We start from the raw sequence: 13582 nt of genomic DNA, 5'->3' as shown, positions 1-13582 counted from the left end.
TGTGTCTATATGATAACAATAGCATAGTTTATGGAGTGTGCAACTTTCTTTACTTTGATAGTTTAGCGTTTTTTCGCCGTTAGTCAGCACCTCTACACAAACACATTTTTCTGCATGTGTGCCAGCTCATGGTTTTTAATCAACTGTCAAATTACAACCACCCAGGGGCATGTCCATGGGGACAACAGTGATTTGGCCCAAAATAACCCAATGTGATTTCCTAGTTCTGACAGCAATTTGAATATATTTATTTACATAACTGAAATGTCCCATTTCCTTGTCTTCAGGCCCATAATCAAAATACACAGAATTTCTGTTCTTGTTTCCATTGCACATAATTCTGTGTGAAGTGGAATTCAATTGTTTTGAATACTAGGCACCCGATGACGCTTTCAAAATGGCCATTGACGTTTTCATAACCCTTGACTTCAGTGAAATGACTACTGATGTTCAAGTATTTCAGGATGACGTTGTTCCAGTGGGTTACCCACATTTGTTCTACTCTACTGGGTGGGAAAGCAGCGCCTATCCAGACTAGTCTCTCCCACTGGGCCTGAGGCAGAGGTATTTGGCTCTGTAATAGGAAGCGTCTGGTTAGCACTTACAGCTGAAGTGAGCAATCAGGTCTGTGGCAGATTACCTTACCCACGAGCTGTCCCTGTGGGACCAGTGCTGAACTAACACCACCTGATGTCTCCCAACACTGTGTGTGTGTGTGTGTGTGTGTGTGTGTGTGTGTGTGTGTGTGTGTGTGTGTGTGTGTGTGTGTGTGTATGTGTGTGTGTGTGTGCACAAAGAACACTGTTTTCTGTCTAACAAGCTCTGGCAGCTATACAGAGCATGTCCAGGACTGGGTACACCCACGGAAGGAGAGGTGACATTCTGTGGGAAATACTGGGAGTGGAGACCAAGTCTGACAGTGCATACCTGAGTCATTCCCAGTGGAGAGGGCGTATCTGTAAGAATTCTGTATTCGTCTCTAATTTTCCACAACTGTAGAACAAGGCTAGAGTGAACATGAATGGCTCCCAGAAGCACTTGATACCATACACTATATGTGTTGTATATGTCACAGGGTGTGTAAATGTACACTGCATCATATATCTGACTACAGAATAGTAAACCAACATGTACCACCAACGAGTACTGTCATATGTCATATGGACAAACGCAGGGTAAATAGTGAAGTCAAGTCTGTTTTACTGTTAATGTTTGCAGAATAATATTTGTGACCCCAGGCTGCAAAGGTCAAGGTCAGAACCTCCCCTCGCACCCCAAACAGGAAATGAGACACAGTCAAGTGAATGCCTCCACTGTCCTTGAGTGAGATGGGCAGTGTTATGCAGTATTTGACAGATGTCAACATAGTCCTTATATCTAATGAAAGAATCTGCAACTTTATGAAACAATCAAAAACTTTCTTTAATGTTGTCTGGCTTGGCATACAATAAAACAGGATTCAGGCCAGTCAGATTGGGAATTAAATTGCTCATTTGGTTTGGAAACTTTGTTTCTGGGAACTGAAATATTAATTGCATGTTCACCTCAGGCAACAAAATGATCACCTCACCGCTGAGATGTTGAGAAGTCAGACTTGAAAGAGAAATAGATTTGCTGCCAAACAACAGTGTTGAATCTGTCAAAGAGGCACACATCACTACTGAATGAGCCACATGTTAGACTGCTGGTTGTTCAGGCCAAGGGGATGAACAGGGTCAGTGTAGTTAGGGGGTAAGTCCAGTTCCTGTCCATTGTCCACCTGCCTGCTTGTTTACAAGCACCTCACCCTTTCAGGGTTCTCTCAGGTCACACATGAAGTGACTAGGAGCCACTCCAGTCGTCTCTCCCCCCACAAAAAAAAACCCTCTCTGCACTCACTTTAACACATCTTCCTCTCCATCCTAGTTTAGGAAATTGAAATTTATTTCAATAACATTTCAGCAGCAATTAAAGTAAACACAAATCCCATGACTGAAACTTCTTGGCTCGGAAGAGCCGCACACATACATTGTTAAATGTTCAAAAAACTGAAAAATGGCAGTTATTTGAAAATATATAGGTCCGTTATCTTTTCTACACAATTTCTATCACGCTTTAGATGTTCAAGTGTGGCCTGGAGTAAAAAAATAATTATAAAAATACTTGTTTTTTTGTTACTCAAACCTCACGCGTCATCCATATGAAACAAATCTGTTGCAGTGACAGAGAACTTGAACCCCTGTGTTTAAGCCAGGAGCCACTCCACTCTACAATATTCCATTAACCCATGAAAATAATTGCTCCTGAACTTCTTCAGTAGCCTTTAGGTCAACTCTAACTCAATTCTGTTGAATATCGTGTCAATCTCAAACTGCAATGAAACTCTTAAACATGTTACCCTGTTTAAAAATTAAAGGTGGCACTGCATTTCCGAAACATTGGTTATTAGATTCAGCCATTCATATAGAGTGTGTGACTTCTCTAGCACACACAAACAATAGGATTTTTCTCTCCAGCTGTTTCGTTGGTTTGATTTATTCTGTACGTTTTCCCCCATTCATTCCTCTTCAACTACTAGACGGATTGATTAAGCTCCTTTGACCTCTGGTTCTAAACACAGGAGTGAGTCGGGACACTTTTATACGTGAGACAGCAATCTACACTGACCCCTGGAGGTCCAGAGTTAAGCACCTGACATTCCTTGCCTTTTTGCTCGCTGTAAACCGGCCATATCCTTGGTTTACAACGACTTAAACGGAGCAGGGAAGCGGGGTGTAAACCCAGGATGCCGCAGCTTTTGAAGGTACAACCTGCTGGACATAAACTGCATCTCACGTGCTGTCAACAGTGCGGCTGCCTACCACGTGACAGAAAAGGCTGTTCTCTCTCTGACATGTTTGGCTGTTGCTCACTAATTATTTATCCCTAGTCTGGTGTGGTTGTGTGTCTTTCTTTGGCCCTCCCATCTCTCCATCGCTCCATCTGTCCCTACCCCCTCTCCTTTATGTTAACTGTGAGCAGTCCCTGGGGAGATATTAACGACGGGAATGTGGTGATTACTTTGTGCTTTGCTGCCCCTTGTGGTCATTAACTAAGGAGATTGAGTACATTACATTCCGTTGCATTTTTCTCCATCCTAGTTTATCAGCATTGCCAGTGTTATACTGTTACACAATAACATGGCCAACACATTTTTAGTCTGCTTCGCTAAACATTTCACATACCTTCATTGGATATATTGCATAGCAATGTGAAACATGCAGTTTGGCCAATTTACCCCCTCAAGCAGGCCTCAAAATAGTACACCTTAGAGTTGCATAAAAACAATGTCAATGTATCTTATTTTCCTTCTAGCTTCCTTTCTCTCATGCTTTGGCTGTGGTCGAACTGAAAGGGAACAGGACACGCCTAAACCCTAAAATGTCCCCGGTGGCCAGTGTCAGTTGTGCATGGAGATTGTGGTCCTTGGGCTTTATTGGCTCCCGCAATCCCCCAGAGTGCCTTGGGAATGGCGATAGTGTGCCCCCCACCCCCATACCCTTTCCTCCCATACCCTGCCCTCTTTCTCTGTTTCTCAATCTTCAGTCTCTCTTTTGCTTCTTACCCTTGCTGCAGAATAGTTACAGGCAAAGTTGGTATGCAGCCCTAGACAGTGTTCACAGAAACACTGTAATCAACAGAACATGCCAACAGAGAGAGAGAGAGACCAAATGAGAGAGAGAGAGACCAAGTGAGAGAGCGAGGGAAAGACCAAATGAGAGAGAGCGACAGAGACAGAGAAAGACAGGACCAGAGAGAGACAAAGACAGAGATAGAAAGAGTCAGAGAGAGACAGAGACAGAGCGAGAGAGAGAGAGAGACAGAGACAGAGACAGAGACAGAGACAGAGACAGAGACAGAGACAGAGACAGAGACAGACAGAGAGAGAGAGAGAGAGAGAGAGAGAGAGAGAGAGATAGAGAGAGAGAGAGAGAGAGAGAGAGAGAGAGAGACAGAGAGAGAGAGACAGAGAGAGAGAGAGAGAGAGAGAGAGAGAGAGAGAGAGCTCTGCAGAGAAGATAGCACCATCTACAGGCCAGATCTCCAAAACATCTGCTATCATTTGATTAATTGCTAAAAGTATCCACTTAATAATAGCAAACATAATAATCATGCATAACGATCATTAAGCCTTCAGATGATGAAAAACGCATATTCACAGAGGACACAATTAGATTTTTTCTGTTTAGTCGCCAAAAGATATGGGTCATACTCAACCTAAACAAAACAACCACAAATTTTGTTCAATATACAGTGCAATCAGAAAGTATACAGCCTTATTCTAAATGGTTTAAAACATCGTCGCCCCCCCCCCCCCCCCCCTCATCAATCTACCCACAATACCCCATAATGACTAAGAAAAAACAGGTTTTTGGAAATGTATGCAAATTTCTTTAAAATTACAAATTTAAATATCGCATTTACATATGTATTCAGACCCTTTAAATCAGTACTTTGTTGAAGCACCTTTGGCAGTGATTACAACCTCGAGACTTCTTCAGGATTACGCTACAACCTTGGCACACCTGTATTTGGGGAGTTTCTCCCATTCTTCTCTGCAGATCCTACCAAGCTCTGTCAAGTTGTATGGGGAGCGTCGCTGCGTTCCTCCAGACATGACATGGCATTCAAGCCAAAGAGTTCAATCTTGGTTTTATCAGACCAGCTAATCTTACTTCTCATAATCTGAGAGTCTTTAGGTGCCTTTTGGCAAACTTCAAGCAGGCTGTCACGTGCATTTTACTGATGAGTGGCTTGCGTCTGGCTACTCTACCATAAATGTCCTGATTGGTGGAGTGCTGCAGAGATGGTTGTCCTTCTGGAAGGTTCTCCCATCTCCCAAGAGGACCTACCACTCTGTCAGAGTGACCATTGGGTTCTTGGTCACCTCCCTGACCAAGGCCCTTCTCCCCCGATTGCTCAGTTTGGCCGGGGAACCAGCTCTAGGAAGAATCTTGGTGGTTCCAAACTTCTTCCATTTAAGAATGATGTAGGCCACTGTGTTCTAGGAGACCTTCAATGGTGCAGAATTTGCACTGTCAACTGTGGGACCTCATATAGACAGGTGTGGGCCTTTCCAAATCATGTCTAATCAATTGAATTTACCACAGGTGTGTAGAAACATCTCAAGTATGATCAATGGAAACAGGATTCACCTGAGCTCAAGTCCAAATCCCATATCCCATAGCATGGTATGAATAATCATGTAAATAAGGTTTTTATTTTATTTTTACATTATGCATTTGCATCTGTTTTCGCTTTGTCATTAATGGCCATTGTGTGTAGGGAAAAAATATATTTAATCCATTTTAGAATAAGGCTGTAATGTAACAAAATATGGAAAAAGTCAAAGGGTCTGAATCCTTTCCGATGCACTGTGTATCACTTTCACATCACATTATTTATGTTTATAAACTGGGTGGTTCGAGCCCTGAAGGCTGATTGGCTGATAACCGTGGGATATCAGATTGTACACCACAGATATGACAAACATTTATTTTTACTGATCTAATTATGTTGGTAACGTGTTTATAATTGCAGGAAGGTACCTAGTTTTTTTTATATATATAGCCAATATACTAAACCACGGCTAAGAGCTATATCCAAGCACTCCACATTGTGTCAGGCATGGGGCTCCCACGTGGCAGAGCAGTCTAAGACACTGTATCTCAGTGCTAGAGGTGTCACTACACACCCTAGTTTGATTCCAGGCTGTATCACAACCGGCCATGATTAGTAGTCCCATAGGGCGGCTCACAATTGACACAGCGTCGTTAGGGTTTGGCTGGGGTAGGCCGTCATTGTAAATAAAAACATTTCTTAACTGACTTGCTTAGTTAAATAAAGGTTAGATAAAAAATAAATAAAAAATAACAGCCCTTAGTCGTGGTATTTTGGCCATATGCCAAGCCTCTTTGGGCCGTATTGCTTTAATTATATAATTTTCAACAATCACAATTGTTATGAAAAACTCAGCAAAAAAAGAAACGTCTCTCACTGTCAACTGCTTTTATTTTCAGCGAACTTAACATGTGTAAATATTTGTCGGAACATAACAAGGTTCAACAACTGAGACATAAACTGAACAAGTTCCACAGACATGTGACTAACAGAAATTATAATGGCTATATGTATAGACTGGAATAATGTGTCCCTGAACAAAGGGGGGTCAAAAACAAAAGCAACAGTCAGTATCTGGTGTGGCCACCAGCTGCATTAAGTACTGCAGTGCATCTCCTCCTCATGGACTGCACCAGATTTGCCAGTTCTTGCTGTGAGATGTTACCCCACTCTTCCACCAAGGCACCTGCAAGTTCCTGGACATTTCTGAGAGGAATGGACCTAGCCCTCACCCTCCGATCCAACAGGTCCCAGACGTGCTCAATGGGATTGAGATCCGGGCTCTTCGCTGGCCAGAACACTGACATTCCTGTCTTGCAGGAAATTACGCACAGAACAAGTAGTATGGCTGGTGGCATTGTCATGCTGGAGGGTCATGTCAGGATGAGCCTGCAGGAAAGGTACCACATGAGGGAGGGGGATGTCTTCCCTGTAACGCACAGCGTTGAGATTTCCTGCAATGACAACAAGCTCAGTCCGATGATGCTGTAACACACCGCCCCAGACCATGACGGACCCTCCACCTCCAAATCGATCCCACTCCAGAGTACAGGCCTCAGTGTAATGCTCATTCCTTCGACAATAAACGCGAATCCGACCATCACCTCCGGTGAGACAAAACCGCAACTCGTCAGTGAAGAACACTTTTTGCTAGTCCTGTCTGGTCCAGCAACGGTGGGTTTGTGCCCATTGGCGATGTTGTTGCCGGTGATGTCTGGTGAGGACCTGCCTTACAACAGGCCTACAAGCCCTCAGTCCAGCCTCTCTCTGCCTATTGCGGACAGTCTGAGCACTGATAGAGGGATTGTGCTTTCCTGGTGTAACTCAGGCAGTTGATGTTGCCATCCTGTACCTGGTCCACAGGTGTGATTTTCGGATGTACCGATCCTGTGCAGCTGTTGTTACACGTGGTCTGCCACTGCTAGGACGATCAGCTGTCCGTCCTGTCTCCCTGTCGCGCTGTCTTAGGCATCTCACAGTACGGACATTGCAATTTATTTACCTGGCCACATCTACAGTCCTCATGCCTCCTTGCAGCATGCCTAAGGCACGTTCACGCAGGTGAGCAGGGACCCTGGGCATCTTTCTTTTGGTGTTTTTCAGTCAGTTGAAAGGCCTCTTTAGTGTCCTTTTTTGTGTGTATCCTCTCTACCCTTGATACCAGTAGAGGAATTATCTAGCTGACATCCAGTTGAAGGTCTTCATCAGCTTCCCTCCCTCTCAGAGTTTGATGAAGTTCAATATTGAGCCACATGCAATACCAAATAGGTCTACAGTAGCTTCAATGTGTACAATATAAACACTGTAAAGTGTCCTCCCTATAATTTGTATACAGTATCAATTCAATGAAGTCCTATTCCTCATCCAAAATCCCACACAAGAACAGCTTTGAGAAGCAGCCAGGTGAACATATGAGAGTCTTCTCCGTACTGACAGTGCTGGAGTTCTGGGGAGGCTGTTGACTGGATCCCCTTACTCAACCCAACCCTGGAGGTCTCTAGTATACTCTAACTAACACAAACCACTCAGGGTGGCTGCCTGTTGAAAACATTGTGAACTGTCAAAACAAAGATGTAGTGTGTGCCTTAGTTGAATTCATCTGTTCACTATCTATTTGCACATGTGGCTATGTGATTGTGTAAAGGTGAGAAACGTGTGTTTGTAGGTTGAACTGGCATGTTTTGAAAAATGGCAGATCTCTTCAAAATAGTTTTCTCACAGGAGTTAATGATATGAAACCAGCACACGCCGAGGAATGACTTCACTGTAAATATTATGGAGCCAGAACGTATCCTCAGCTCGGCGTAACTGGTACCTGGCTCAAGTGTCCTCTCTTTGATTGGAGTTCTCCTTCTTGCTCCGAAGTTTTAGAAGTGGAAATGAATTTTACTACTTCCTACCACAGCATCTGGAAAGCCTATGGTCCAGTAAGGTGTGTTCATCCTAAATGTTTGGTCAGAAGAGCTAGTCCTCTGTGCAGCTTTTCTACTGTATAACACCTTGCTACTGCAAAACGTCTGCATGCTAGTGATGGGGGAAAATATTGATACCGTTACATGTCGGGATATTATTTTTGACAGTATAACATATCGTATCATTTTGACAATGTCACAATACTATTTATACGCTAGTTGGCTGTACCTGCTTCAAAACTACATTATTTAAAAGTTTTAATAGGGAGAATTTGTTTTCGGCACTTTTACTTCCATGACTGATCAAAACTCATTTTCTCCTGGCTCTCTCTTTTCTCTCTGCAGCAGACATACAGTGGGGCAAAAAAGTATTTAGTCAGCCACCAATTGTGCAAGTTCTCCCACTTAAAAAGATGAGAGAGGCCTGTAATTTTCATCATAGGTAAACTTCAACTATGACAGACAAAATGGAGAAAAAAAATCCAGAAAATCACATTGTAGGATTTCTAATGAATTTATTTGCAAATTATGGTGGAAAATAAGTATACTTGGAACCAAAAGTGTTCTACCTGGAACCAAAAGGGTTATACCTGGAACCAAAAGGGTTCTTCAAAGGGTTCTCCTATGGGGACAGCCGAATAACACTTTTAGGTTCTAGATAGCTAATTATTTTCTAAAAGTCTTAGTCTGTAGTTGGGTGGTGGTGTTAGTCAGAGTCTATACATATAGCCAGTATCACTACTGTAGTTGGGGGTGGTGGTGTTAGTCAGAGTCTATACATATAGCCAGTATCACTACTGTAGTTGGGTGGTGGTGTTAGTCAGAGTCTATACATATAGCCAGTATCACTACTGTAGTTGGGGGTGGTGGTGTTAGTCAGAGTCTATACATATAGCCAGTATCACTACTGTAGTTGGGTGGTGGTGTTAGTCAGAGTCTATACATATAGCCAGTATCACTACTGTAGTTGGGTGGTGATGTTAGTCAGAGTCTATACATATAGCCAGTATCACTACTGTAGTTGGGTGGTGGTGTTAGTCAGAGTCTATACATATAGCCAGTATCACTACTGTAGTTGGGTGATGGTGTTAGTCAGAGTCTATACATATAGCCAGTATCACTACTGTAGTTGGTTGGTGGTGTTAGTCAGAGTCTATACATATAGCCAGTATCACTACTGTAGTTGGGTGGTGGTGTTAGTCAGAGTCTATACATATAGCCAGTATCACTACTGTAGTTGGGTGGTGGTGTTAGTCAGAGTCTCCACATCGCCAGTAGCTGTTTATTCTGCCGACTCTGGGTCATGGACTTCAGTCCCTTTAAGCATAGTCATGTGACTCCTGTAGGGTCCCCCCCCCCCCCGGGATTTAAGCCCCTCCTGACATCCCTAAACCTACTGAATAACTCTATTCACGGACTCCTGAGGGATACCCAGAAACATGCATCACCATCACATGCACATTTCTTCTCATTGAATCTCAAGCTCGCTTGTCGAGGAGAATTTCACGGTATTACTCAGAAAAACACAGTTGTAAAGTCCCCACTTTCCTGAATTCTGAATCATTTCCCATTATAGCATTAATTCAACTCTCAAGTCTGACTTGGACATATTGTTGTTGCCTGCTTCTGTAACAACTGCCCTTTGGAGTGTCACTAAGGGTCACTGGAGGTCAGGCTGGGGTTTCAGATTCTCTTCAGTTCTTCTCATGAGTATAATGCTGTATGTAACTGAAATTATAAGCCTAGTGCTCCTTTGGAATGATAATTTTTATTACATTTACATTTGAGTCATTTAGCAGACGTTCTTATGACAGTATAGGGGGGATATTGAATAACAGATGGCAAAAGATCATCAGATTGTAATTAAAATCAGGTACATTAATCATTACGTGCAATAAAGAAAGTCTGAGACCATTTTTCATTTTCACACTTTGTACAACTTAGACAACAGAAGGGACGACAACTATCGAGGCATTCGTCAAAACGAGAGACAAATACAAATCCTGGTATTTGCCGCGGTGTGCTGTTGTGTCAATGAGAACGATATGCAAGGGGTAAAACATAAATGGCAGAGAGAGACCAAAGGCTGGTATCTGGAGACGGAACAGAACCTCAGTTCTAACATATCTGGATGTTCCATCCCAAAGGGATCTGAGATGTACATGACTGTATGTCATTGTTCCTCTCTGGTGGGAGATATCTCTGTCAATGTTTTTATTTAATTTTATTTAACCTTTGTCTAACTAGGTACATCAATATGGCCTCAGTGAAGGGGAATCTAACCAGCGCAAACATCTGCCTCTTTCATCGGAAGGGAATAGTGGCATATGAACATGATATAACATTTACAGTAGAGAGACCATGTGCATTTTGAGCACAATGTTATTTTGCAATGTAAGTGATCTATTGTTGTTTAGCCATCCAAAACCTCAGCAAGGGTTTGTGTTAAGTGTGAAAAAGGGCTTTGGCACTCTGTTAATCTAATCCGGACTCAAACTGCTCAATCCTTTTATCGTAAAACATTCTGATGCTTTCAAAACAATGATATGGATGTGTATGGAACACATTGTTTGGCCTGCTTTCCACACAATTTTGTAATGTGTTTTTATAGGCCCAGGCTAGAGTCAGGCAACAGGGAAAAACACATCACACACCCCTAACAACTGTCAAGTATGGTGTTTGACATAGTACTTGTTTGCTTGGCTTTGGTCAGTTTGCTATAGTTATATTTTCTCAATCAGAGCCTTCAAATAGGGTACATAGATACCAAAGAGAGGCACACTCTGGCAAACAGTTTGTTGTTTTTTTAACCTCTTGATCCTCGTAATACATATAATTCAAGTTTAATTCACTTAAAATTATCAAATTATCATTAGAGGACAGAGCTCTGGGCTAAGTGAGGTTTCTTTAGCGAGTGCCATGTTGTCTAAATGGCTCTGCAAGCAAGTCTCATCTTGAGTTTCCCAGAGATAACCACACTGGACCACAGTCTGACATGAATGACTAGGCAACAAAAAAAAAAACACAGAAAATGACCCATTACCAACCCCTCAGTGATCTAACTTGACTCCTTCAAAATGCTTTCCCCTCATACTCAGGCCACTTGATACCTACTCTGGATGATTATTTGGTGCTATGTTAATCTTGTGGTAATATTTCATTCTGGTGCCCAGTCAGTAACTGTCCTTGGAGAAGTGGTAATCAAGGATTGTGGCTACAGTAGGTTTCCAGTTTACTTAGCATTTGGCTGCTGTACTGAAGGAATGCATCAACCAATGAAATCGGTGCTTTCCATGTGTCGATTGACCCTGTTTAGCCTATGTTTTATATCTGTTTACTAAGAAAGATGAACTGGCTGTCCTTCCATAAGTTAATTTAAGTTGAGGAGGAGGAGGAGGAGGAGGAGGAGGAGGAGGAGGAGTAATATGTAATGCAGTACAACAATCCTGGTGGAATATAACATTATCACACAAAGAAATGCACACAGACACAGATTAGGCATTAGGCTGCACTAGTCACAAACCCTTGTGCTGCTCTGTTCTGCTGTGGTACCACTGCCAGGACCAAATCACAAAGCCAGTCTTCTCTCAACCTCTGATCTCTGACTGGTCCCAGTCTGATTATCCAATAAGGCCTGTCAGCCCTTATTCCAGTGCCAGGGGCCCGAGCTCTCCTCCTCGCCTCACTCTTCCCAGCACCAGCACCCCCTTTTCTGTACCCCAACTGGGCACAGTAGTCTGTCAGAAATAGTCTCTGAAACGCTATTATAACAGCCTTATCAATGCTATGTGGTAAAAACAGAACACCCGCAGCTCTGGGGGGTTTGCAGCAAGTCAAAAACTGTGTCCTTCAAATGTTCAACGTGTCTGCAGCTATTTAGATATGGTCTCAAATGCAGTGCACATGCCAGACCTCCAGAATATTGGCAGAGGATCTCAGAGATATTTGTGTGGAGGGCTAAACACATTGGGATGGGAGACTGCATAGCCGTACAGTGAAAACTGAACAGATTTCTGTTAGGAGTTATTATTAAAAAGTAACCCATTTCGGGGGTTTTGTCTTTCAATCTTTTTTTCAAGTGGTTCCCTTTTTCCCTGAAACTGAATGCAGGAGTCAGCCTGCAGGCACAAGAACTGCAGTGCCACAACAAAGCATCACCCCTAAAACGCACGTCTTTGCAGACAGACGCATAATAAATGTTCATCAACCATTAGTAAAAGAGTACATAATCGACTCCCCCATCAAAGAACCATCTCTTTAATGCCTGGCTGAAATATCAGTGATTGATCTCTTGTGGGTGCTACATGACCTTCAATGTATTTCAGATGGGCAGGAAATGAAGACGTTGTTATATGGGTGGGGGGGAATCCAGGAGGAACACTACCCACATAAACACACAATGAAGTAATGGCAAACACATGTGACTTGGTGTAACATTATTAATGAGCATGTTTGGGGCAAGTCTTGGAGCAGTGGAAAATTGCACCGTTGATAAGAATCTTAAATCATTTACAAATTGATTGATGGCAATTACCACCACCATTCTGTATGTCAAGAAGTATTTTAAAAAGTTGATTTGGTTTGAAAAGAAAACTCATCACAACAGTTAATGTGAATATGAGGCCATTCTCTGAGTATTCGATTTGTGTTCGGTATCCACAATGTTTCCAGTAGGGATATTTCCAAAGTGGATATTTTGTAATGAGTATATCAATTCTTCCATTTTAAGCATGTTTACTCTCTATTTTGAATTCATTTGACATTATTTTCTTTCAACGTGATCCAGATTACCTTTTCATACTGCACTTTGAATGTAATAAACCACTCGCAAAACCCAAATTTAGGCCCTTTTTAGATTTTTCCAGCGAACAAGATCGGACCCTTTTTTCAAATCTCGCCTAAAATGACATACCCAAATCTAACTGCCTGTAGCTCAGGACCTAAAATTACATATCAAAATCTAACTGCCTGTAGCTCAGGACCTAAAATGACATATCCAAATCTAACTGCCTGTAGCTCAGGGCCTGAAATGACATATCCAAATCTAACTGCCTGTAGCTCAGGACCTAAAATGACATACCCAAATCTAACTTCCTGTAGCTCAGGACCTAAAATTACATACCCAAATCTAACTGCCTGTAGCTCAGGACCTAAAATTACATACCCAAATCTAACTGCCTGTAGCTCAGGACCTAAAATGACATACCCAAATCTAACTGCCTGTAGCTCAGGACCTGAAGCAAGGATACGCATACTCTTGATACCATTTGAAAGGAAACACTTTGAAGTTTGTGGAAATGTGAAATTCATGTAGGAGAATATAACACATTAGATCTGGTAAGGATAATACAAAGAAGAAACATGATTTTTTTTGTGTGTTTTTTTTGTACCATCATCTGTGAAATGCAAGAGAAAGGCCATAATGCATTATTCCAGCCCAGGCGCAATTTAGATGGCAGCAGTGACCAAAGTCAAAGTTTCAGACTGATCCAATAACCATTGCATATCTGTTCAAAATCTGTTCAGTATCA

Source organism: Oncorhynchus clarkii, chromosome 22 (assembly GCF_045791955.1).
Source record: "Oncorhynchus clarkii lewisi isolate Uvic-CL-2024 chromosome 22, UVic_Ocla_1.0, whole genome shotgun sequence".
In the NCBI taxonomy this organism is placed as follows: domain Eukaryota; kingdom Metazoa; phylum Chordata; class Actinopteri; order Salmoniformes; family Salmonidae; genus Oncorhynchus; species Oncorhynchus clarkii.
The sequence above is the reverse complement of the archived record's forward strand: the minus strand, read 5'-3'. Positions refer to the sequence as shown.